This window comes from Pristiophorus japonicus, chromosome 11 (assembly GCF_044704955.1).
Source record: "Pristiophorus japonicus isolate sPriJap1 chromosome 11, sPriJap1.hap1, whole genome shotgun sequence".
Lineage (NCBI taxonomy): Eukaryota > Metazoa > Chordata > Chondrichthyes > Pristiophoridae > Pristiophorus > Pristiophorus japonicus.
Genome location: NC_091987.1, coordinates 164,787,863 through 164,798,163, shown reverse-complemented (window position 1 = coordinate 164,798,163; position 10,301 = coordinate 164,787,863).

Here is a 10,301-nt window from a genome sequence, read left to right as displayed (position 1 = left end):
ACTTTGTCCAGATGATGTAGACCCTCTTCCAGGTTGTTCAGATGTTCCTCGGAGTCGCGACCTGTGATCAGGATGTCATCTTGGAACACGACGGTTCTGGGAACGGACTCTCCATGTTCCTCTGAAATATTCCTGCAGCCGAGCGAATTCCAAAAGGGCACCTATGATAAATAAACAGTTCTTTATATGTGTTAATGCACATAAGTCTCTTCAATGTCTCGACCAGCTCCTGTGTCATGTAGGCCAACGTCAAGTCCAGTTTGGTGAACGACTTCCCCCCGCCTGACGTTGCAATCAAGTCATCAGCCTTCGGTAACAGGTACTGATCCTGTTTCGAAACCCTGTTGATCGTAGCCTTGTAGTCCTCACAGATCCTGACTGTGCCATCACTTTTCAGCACAGGAGCAATGGGGCGAGCCCATTCATTAAAATCAACTGGTGATATGATCCCTTCACGCTGGAGTCTGTCCAGTTTGATTTCGACCTTCTCCCTCATCATATACGGAACTGCCCGAGCTTTATGATGGACGCGTCTTGCATCCAAATCCACGTGGATCTGTACCTTGGCTCCCGTGAAGTTGCCGATGCCTGGTTCGAACAGCGAGGGGAACTTGCTCAGTACTTGGGCACATATATTTTCCTCCAATGACAACGCCTTGATGTCGTTCCAGTCGCATCTGATTTTTTCAAGCCAGTTCCTGCCGAACAACGTTGGGCCATTGCCTGGGACAATCCATAGCGGTAACTCGTGAACCGCACTGTCATATGACACTTTAATTGTGGCACTGCCGATCACCATTGTGTTCTTTGGTGTATGTGCACAACTTGGCATTGACTGGATGCAGCCTGTGCCTCACAGCCTTAGTATCCCACAGCTTGTCGAATGTCCTTTGGCTCATTATCGATTGACTCGCTCCTGTGTCCAGTTCCATCGATACCAGCACCCCATTAAATTTCACGTTGATCATTATCGGTTTGCTCTTAGTTAGGAATGAGTACAGTCCATAAACTTCCTCCTCTGGTATCTTGATTGCGTATCAGGATCCACGTTAGTCTGACCATCATCCCCCATGTGGTGTGTCGCAGCACGCTTGCTCATCTGCGGACACTTGCGCTGGAGATGCCCCACTCTCAGACACCCTTTGCAACTATATTGCTTAAATCGGCACTGCTGGTGCCGGTGATTTTCCCCACAACGCAAACAGGGAGAAATCGGATGCATTCCCGCTGGCGGACTTTGGGCAGCCACAGGTTTTGCGTACGCAGTCGGGTAGGCCCTGCCATGTGATGCTCTGCCGAACGCCGAATCAATCACATTTACAGTACTTGCCGAGTTTTGATTTTTCACTGATATCTGCTTTAGACTTCTATCCGTCGTCATGCATGACTGAGCGATCGTGATGGTCCTGTTCAAGTCCAACGTCTCCACCGCCAGTAGTTTACGCAGGATCACCTCGTGGTTGATGCCGATTACAAAGAAGTCCCGCAGCATGTCTGCCAACACAGCCCCGAACTTACACAGTCCTGTTAGACGTCTCAGGTCGGCAACGAATTCGACCGCATTCTGGCCCTCTGAGCGAACGTGCGTGTAAAATCTGTATCTCGAGATGATAATGCCTTCGTCTGGCTTAAGGTGGTCCTGTACCAGTGTACACAATTCATCATATGTCTTCTCTGTTGGACTCAAAGGCAGGAGTAGATTCTTTATCAGACCATAAATTTTTGGACCACAAACCGTGAGGAACACTGCCCGGTGCCGATCTGCGTCGCCGACCTCCTCCATTTTGTTGGCCATGAAGAACTGGCTCAAACGGCTCACAAAGTCTGCCCAATCTTCTCCTTCCAAAAATTGCTCCAACAATCCAATTGTGCTCATTTCTGTATGCAAAGGTTCTTGTTGCCTCGTCACCAAATGTTGTGTATACAATAACTGTTAGACTGAGTACTGTTTAACTCCAAGAGGTATGACCTTGGCTCTGCTTTATTCAGGCCCAAAGTGATTAATATACAAAATGTCTGGCCTCCAACAGTGACGCCATCTAGTGGCTAGTGATCCCAAAAGTACATACATGACATCACCAGAATCCGGGGCACCTCCGGGACCACCAGGTACTTTCGGAAAAATTCTCTGGTCGGAGGCAATTGCCCGCGGGAAGCCTCTGACCGGAATTTCAGGGCCACTATTCCTGGTTATAATATTTTCAGGAGAAATAGCAAGAGAATAAAAGTGGCAGTGGTGAGCGATTCTACCACAACACCAGAACAGAAGGATGTTGGGAGCTGAGTTCAGATACAATCCATATGGGTTTTTATCATTGCAATATCTTCACTGCTTTCCTCCCTCAGCCTCAGCACCGAGCGACTTCTCATCCTCGGTGATTTCTACCTCCATCTCAATTCATCATGTTCTCGCTCTGAGTTCACCAGCTTCCTATCCTCCCTTAATCTTTCCCTCCATGTAAACTCCCCAACCTGTGGAATTCCCGATCGCAGAGAGTTGTTGATGCCAGTTCATTGGATATATTCAAGAGGGAGTTAGATATGGCCCTTACGGCTAAAGGGATCAAGGGGTATGGAGAGAAAGCAGGAAAGGGCTACCGAGGGAATGATCAGCCATGATCTTATTGAATGGCGGTGTAGGCTCGAAGGGCCGAATGGCCTACTCCTGCACCTATTTTCTATGTTTCTATGTTTCAAACTGACCAGCCTTTGACCTACCATTCACCACGACATTTCTGCAGCTACTGATCTGTTCAAGCACGCCCTCACCACCTAGTCCTTATTAAAACCATTCCTCTCTCTCACCTTGACCATCCCCCCTGGTATGGCCCTCATCTTCGCTCCCTTCAGTCCAAGGGGCGCAGACTTCAATGGATATGTCAGGCAACTGGTTTAATCATTCAACACCAGATAAAGCATTATCGGGTCTGCTCTCATCTGCCAAAATTGATCACTGTTCCAGAATCATTCAGGAATGCAAAAATAAACCCCGGCTTCTATTCTCTACTGCTAACCATCTTCTTAAGCCCCTCTCCCCTGTCTCCTCCACCCTCGCCTCCGACAATAAGTGTGAGGAGCTCATGGACCTCTTTGTCTCTAAGATTGAGACCGTCTGATCAGCTGCCTCTGCCTCTTCCCTTCCTTCCCCTCGCCCACCGGGTTCCCCCCTGCCCGAGCCATGAACGCGCATCTTTCTCCAGTTTCTCTCCGATCTCGCCTCGTGATCTCTCTGCTCTCATCCTGTCCATGAGACCCACTTCCTGCTCCCTAGACCTTATCCCCATGTGGAACTCCAAACTGGCTCCCATGTTAGCTGACATTGTTAACTGTTCTCTTTCCTCAGGTACTGCCTCCCTCAAATCTGCCGTCATTACCCCTCTCCTAAAAAAAAACCCTTGACTCCTCCGACCTTGCAAACTACCGCCCCATCTCCATCCTCCATTTCCTCTCCAATGTCCTTAAACATGTTGTCGCCTCCCAAAATAGTGTCCATCTTTCCCGCAATTCCATGTTTGAATCCCTCCAATCAGGTTTCCAGGGGAAACATCCTCTTGGCAACTACCCTGTCAAGCCCTGAGAATTTTGGATTGTTCAATGAGATCACCTCATTCCTCTAAACTCTGGAGAATATCGGCCTAGTCTACTCAATCTCTCCTCATTGGATAATCGCCCCATCCCAGGAATCAGTCTGGTGAACCTTCGTTGCACTCCCTCTATGGCAAGTATATCCTTCCTGAGGTAAGGAGACCAAAACTGTACACAATACTCCAGGTGCGGTCTCACCAGGGCCCTGTATAATTACAGTAAGACGTCTTTATTCTTATACTCAAATCCTCTTGTAATAAAGGCCAACATACCATTTGCTTTCCTAATTGCTTGCTGTATCTGCATGTTAACTTTCAGTGATTGGTGTACAAGGACACCCAGGTCCCTCTGAACACCAACATTTCCCAATCTCTCACCATTTAAACAATAATCTGCCTTTCTATGTTTCCTTCCAAAGTGGATAACTTCACATTTCTCCACATTATATTCCATCTGCCATGTTCTTGGTCACTCACTTTGCATCCTCCTGACAACTGATTTTTCCACCAAGCTTTGTAACGTGAGCAAACTCGGATGCATTACACTCAGCCCCCTCCTCTAAATCATTGATATAGATTGTGAATAGCTGAGGCCTAAGCATTGATCCTCGCGGCACCCCACTAGCTACAGCATGCTGGCCCAAAAATGACCCGTTTATTCCTACTCTCTGTTTTCTGTCCATTAACCAATCCTCAATCCATGCTGGTATATTACCCCCAATCCCATGAGCCCTAATTTTGTATAATCATCTCTTATGTGGCACCTTATCAAATGCTTTCTGAAAATCCCCAAATATACTACATCCACCAGTTCCCCCTTATCTATCCTGCTAATTACAACCTCAAAAAACTCTTCACAGATTTGTCAAGCACGATTTCCCTTTCATAATTGTCTCTGCCCAATCATAATGGGGAGAAAATTGCGGTCAGAGGCTTCCTTCGGACGAATGCCTCCGACCCAAAAACATTTTGCAAAAATACCTGGTGGTCACGGAGGCGCCTTCGATTGCGGTCGGAGGCCTTCATTCAATGCGCAGTGCACAGGGAGATACACAGTGCATGGGGAGATACACAGCGCACGGGGGGATACACAACGCATGGGGAGATACACGCCGCACGGGGAGATACACAGTGCACAGGGAGATACACAATGCATGGGGAGATACACAGCGCACGGGGAGACACATAACGTGATAGAGAATTCAAACAGGCTGCATTCAGACAGGCTATGAGAATTCACAGACTTCCCAGTCAGCGTTGCTACGTGAGTGGGAGCATGTTGCATTAAGTCATCAATCAACTTGACATTTTAGGATCTTTGGTAGCGAGCCAATTAAAGGTTAACAGTATATCAGTTGAGCCAATAAGTTCAAAGAAGGTGCGTTCTTTTCTGTAAACTGAGCCAGGTATAAGAACAGCCATTTTGGCCATGTGTTCTCAGAAGGACAAAGGCCTGGCTTAAAGCCAAGAACTTGTTGCAGCTGCCAGAATAAAATTACATTAAAACTACAACCGGAGTTCGCATTTCATTGAAAATTAAGAGATCTAACAATTTTGGCGTCACGAACATGATCGCTGAGGGAAGAAACTGAATTTTGGACATCGGACCTACATACTGAGGTAAGGATTCCTCTTTAGAAAAGTCCTCGGTCAAAAGTCTAAATTCGTCTCTCCTTCTACGTGATTCCGAAAGCCCCCGGTTTGTGAGCCCTCTGGTTGGTAATCGGTTCGAGGTCCCATAGACGTCTAACTTCGGCGGTGTGTTTGTTAATTAATCACCGACCCACTGATCGGCTGGAAAGCCTATGACTCGAGACCCCAGTAAAGAAATAAGTATTATGGCAGCAGGAGATAAGAGCAAAGAATTGCCTTCAACTGTTAAAGGTGGGCAGGCACCACCTGAGGTTTCGATAGATGAAATCCTCGAACAGTTGAAAGAATACATAGAGCAAAAATTCAACTATTCTAAAACCTGTATTAAGATCGAACAAAAGTACGGAACCTCTAAAGGACAATGGTCCTTGGACGAGATCAAAAGGGTCTGGGGAAAAACGACCCGTATGAAAAATAAAGAGCGAATCCCATGGTCTCCAGCCATTATGGGACAGATCCGAAAGTGGAATGAAATTATAATGCGTTCCCAACATGATCGAGAACTGACCAGTACAAAGGACCAATTGCAAGCTGTTTGTGCACAGCTGCGACAGAAAAGACTTGAACTTGAAAAGTCGGAAGCGGAAGTTAAAGATCTTAAAGGTGAAATTAAAGAATGGAAAAAATCATTAGGTCAAGAGACAGTAATAGGAAAAGGAAAATGTATTGGTCAATTCCCAGGGTACCTATGTCTGGATAAATTAAAAGCGGAAACCCGAGGACACGACTGAGGAATAGATACGGATTCTGAATCCTCCGACGATACAGGGTCAGAGGATGAAGAATTAGGGGTGCGCTTTGCCCCGTTTAAAAAAAGATGAGTTGTAGTCAAATCAGAAGAGACTGCGGATGAGGACGGAACCAAAAAAACGAGGAAAAGGGTGTATGCAGAATACTTATTTCATGATCCGGCAAACCCAGAGAAAATTGATAAATGGTCCAAGGAATTGCCCAATCCAAAGAAAGGGGGATTGAAAACGTGGGACCAATTGGACCGCTTAAGAAATATATATCAACTTCATCCCTGGGACGGAGTGCAAATTTTGACCATAATGGTGCCAAAAACACAAGGAAGAAAATTGCACGAAAAGGTAGAAGAAGTTTTGGGGCAGGATGAGCAAGAATTAAATGCAGGGTGGGAGGCGATTAAACACTGGCTGCAAGCCTTCAGTCCAGCTAAGACAGACTGGGGAAAAATTGCAGCCTGCCAACAGAAAGGAACAGAGGAGGTCCTGGAGTATGACGAGCGGTTTAGATGCACGTGGCTAGAACATTCGGGTATGAATAATACGGATGAGGAAATGGATGAACAAGTGTTTGGACCCATGAAAGCAGCTTTCGTGGCAGGTCTAAAGCCAGAACTGTCCAAAATGCTTAAGGTAGTGTTACCGGACTGGGAAGGTAGAGGAACTACCTTTGCAGCATTGGTGGATCGATGTAACCAATTAGATCGGGATATGGGAGCTAAAGTTCAAACTGTGCAGGCTATGGGATGGAAATCCGAGAATTCCGATAAACAGTTATTAGGAAAATTACCCGGAAAATGTCATTATTGTGGGAAAGAAGGTCACTGGGCCAAGACGTGCAGGGCAAAACAGCAAGGTCGCGGCCGGGGAAGAGGACGCAGCCAGGGATACAATTCAGCCAACAAATCAGGCTTGTCATAAGATAACGACCTTTTAGAAGCATTTAAGCGACTGACAATACAACAACAGAAGGAGTTACTTGGGATAGCAAAAAACGATTAGAGCCCACCCTGGCCCCTCTCCTCGCACTAATACAACAGAGGGGAGATGGGCTATATATAACTGTGAGGGTGGGCGATAAGGATGTGGACTGTCTTTTAGACACAGGGGCGGAATTAACATGCTTACCACTACAATATGGAGATTTTTGCCGTTGGATGGTAGGGTACGTACAGCCTATGTAGTTGGAGGCCATAAAATGGAAATTAAAAGGACAACACCGGTACTTATAGGGCTGGGTCCACATGAACTAACCACGCCGGTCTGGATAGGCCCAGTAGATCAATTCCTTTTGGGAATGGACGTTCTAATCCAAGTAGATTCATCGTTGCATTTTGAGGATGGTCGGGTGACATGGTCAATTCGAACTTTGAAGAAAGAAGAATTGAAGGAACACCCGATATGGGCTAAAGATAAGAATGATTGTGGCCTACTCCAGATGGAGCCTGCTATGGCGGAAAAGAGGATTCCTCACTGCTGCTGGTACACCTATCCGAAATGGAAAAGAAGTCCGAGACTTACTAGAGGCCATACAATTACCTCAGGAAGTGTCCATCCTGAAGTGTAAGGCCCATACCAAGGAAAATACCTTGGAAGCACAGGGAAATGCCCTAGCCGACCAGACAGCTAAAGATGCCGCCTCACAGGGCACTCCCCCAGAAGAACCAACACAGATATGCAGATTGAAAGCACTCAGGACTCTGACACAAGACCTTCAAACAATGCAAGACGAGTGCTCCTGAGAGGAAAAATGGACATGGATTGAGGCAGGAATTAAGCTATGTGAAGATGGTGTCTGGAGACAAAGAATTACCGACAAACCAGTCGCGCCACAAGCACTTATGCCTTTTTTAGCCCAACAGATCCACTCATGGGGACACTTGGCCTCACAACAGATGACGGCACGGTTCCAGAAAAGTTGGTGGGATCGGGGATTTAAAAAACATGCCCAGCTGATGGCAGACCACTGTGTGGTCTGCCAGAAAAATAATTCTGGACCTATCACGGTAATGCCCCAACTGAGGTCCTCTGCCCCTGTCGGACCATTCCAGCATCTGCAGATTGATTATATATCTCTTCCTTCATGCCAAGGATACACTAACATTCTTGTCATGGTCGACAGATTCTCTAGATGGGTAGAAGCTGTCCCAACTAAAAGAGCCACAGCCAATCACACTGCAAAGGTCTTGTGTAAGGATTACATTCCCCGATGGGGAGTCCCGAGTAGCATTGACTCAGATCAGGGAACACACTTCACAGGTGCTGTCTGTCAAGAAGTCTGTAGATTACTGAACATTACGTGGGATTTACACTGCCCTTATCATCCACAATCATCAGGACAAGTAGAACGAATGAATCGAACTCTGAAACAACGGCTTGCCAAATATCACCAAGAAGGAACACCATGGCCCCAGGCACTACCAATAGTGCTATGTAGTATTAGGGCAACCCCGAACAGAACTACAGGTCTAAGCCCATTTGAAATTATAACAGGAAGACCCATGTCGCTGCCAGGAACTATTGATTTACGGAAAGCTGATGTTCACTTAATGAGTGACACTTTGTTATCATACTATCAGAACCTAACCAATGCCATTAGTTCTGTTTCCCGACAGGTATCGGCAACTTGGGGTAATCCACCCGAAGGAGGACACGACATCATCCCGGGAGTCTGGGTGTATGTGAAAAAGTTACATAAAGAACCTTTGGGTGCCAAGTGGGAGGGACCTTACCAAGTGTTATTGACCACCCAGGCAGCTGTTAAAGTCCAAGGAAAGAAAGCCTGGATCCACGCTTCACACGTTAAACGAGCACCTGTAACTGAAGCTGAAATCTAATAAGGACAATTACTTTTTACCAAAATGTATAAATTTACTGTATTACTGATTGTAGGTATTCTCGGCATAGGCCTACTTCTTACTAGCCGACCCTCTGCACCAAAGGGAAATAGTAGGATAGCAAGGGAATTATATGTAAATACCTTTTTATATATGTCATACATTTATGACAAACAAGGTAACATTTCTAGTTGTTGGGTATGTGCGCATATTCCTATTCACTCAAAGGGAGGGATTCCCTTGAGGCCAGTTCCCTTGAATGTCTCGGAAATGGCTGAGTGGATAATTAATCAAAACAAAACAGGCAATGCGTTTCAGGATACGGAAAACTGGGCACGTAAATGGAAGTCAGCAGGTTACAATCTGACTACCTTTGAAGGGGGATACCAACCATGGTACAATAATTCCAAACGGCCCCCAGTTTTTGTTATCACTAATACAACGGGAATAGGAAGACCGGGGGAATCGGTCTGTCTGATTAGAAACATCAAAGGAGGCCAAAATATGGGGTATAGTAACTGCTCCCGGAATTAAAATGTAATCAAGCCACGGAATCGTCCAAACTGGGCTGATGTGGGAATTCTTAACGTAACGGGGATTCTGAATAAAACAGATGGAAAAGCCTGGACAGGCCCCAAAGAAACAGATAACATTCATTGCCTATAATGGCACCTATTGGGTGTGTGGCCACAAGGCCTACCCTTGGTTGTCCCAGAATTGGACGGGATCCTGCTATTTAGCCTATATTGTGCCATATATGTATCATATAAAGTCACTGTCAGAACATTTACACTGTCCTAAGAGAGTATCACAGAAACAGAGAGGTTCTTTGCCATTCTGATCCCCAGGTATGGGACCGCCAGACTGGCAAGGGAATCCATTAACATGGCATCCGTTGTGGAACGGGTAGCCAATGATACCTCAGAGGCCCTAGTTAAAATCAATGCAGAAATGGTAGCAATCCGCACAGTAGCCCTACAGAATAGACTGGCCCTTGATTACATCCTGGCTGAAAAGAGAGGTACTTGCGCCCTACTCGGAACTGAGTGTTACACATATATCCCAGATACCTCCGAAGAAATGACCCACTTAATGGAACATATCCAAAAGGATGTAGAAAAACTTAAGCAACCCCCATCATTCACTTTGTGGAGCGGAGCCACTGAATGGCTAGGTTTAATAGGAACTTCATTGGTGGAAGGTTTAATTCTATTTGTTGTAATTATTTTACTTTTATATTGTTTGTTTATGTTGATTAACTGTTGTTGCGACCAGGCGACTGTAGCTGCTGTCCCGCAGGTGAGACACCTTGCAGGTCCCAGCAGACCGTCTGTACGTGGCACAGGGGTATGTTATGCTTAAGGGAAGGTTGTTTACTGGTTGAATTAAGATATTGATTTGGATTAAATTGGAATAAGGTTAATTAACCTACTAAAACCAGACTTCCATTGTGGCCACGATGGAATTCGGGTTGGTGTAAA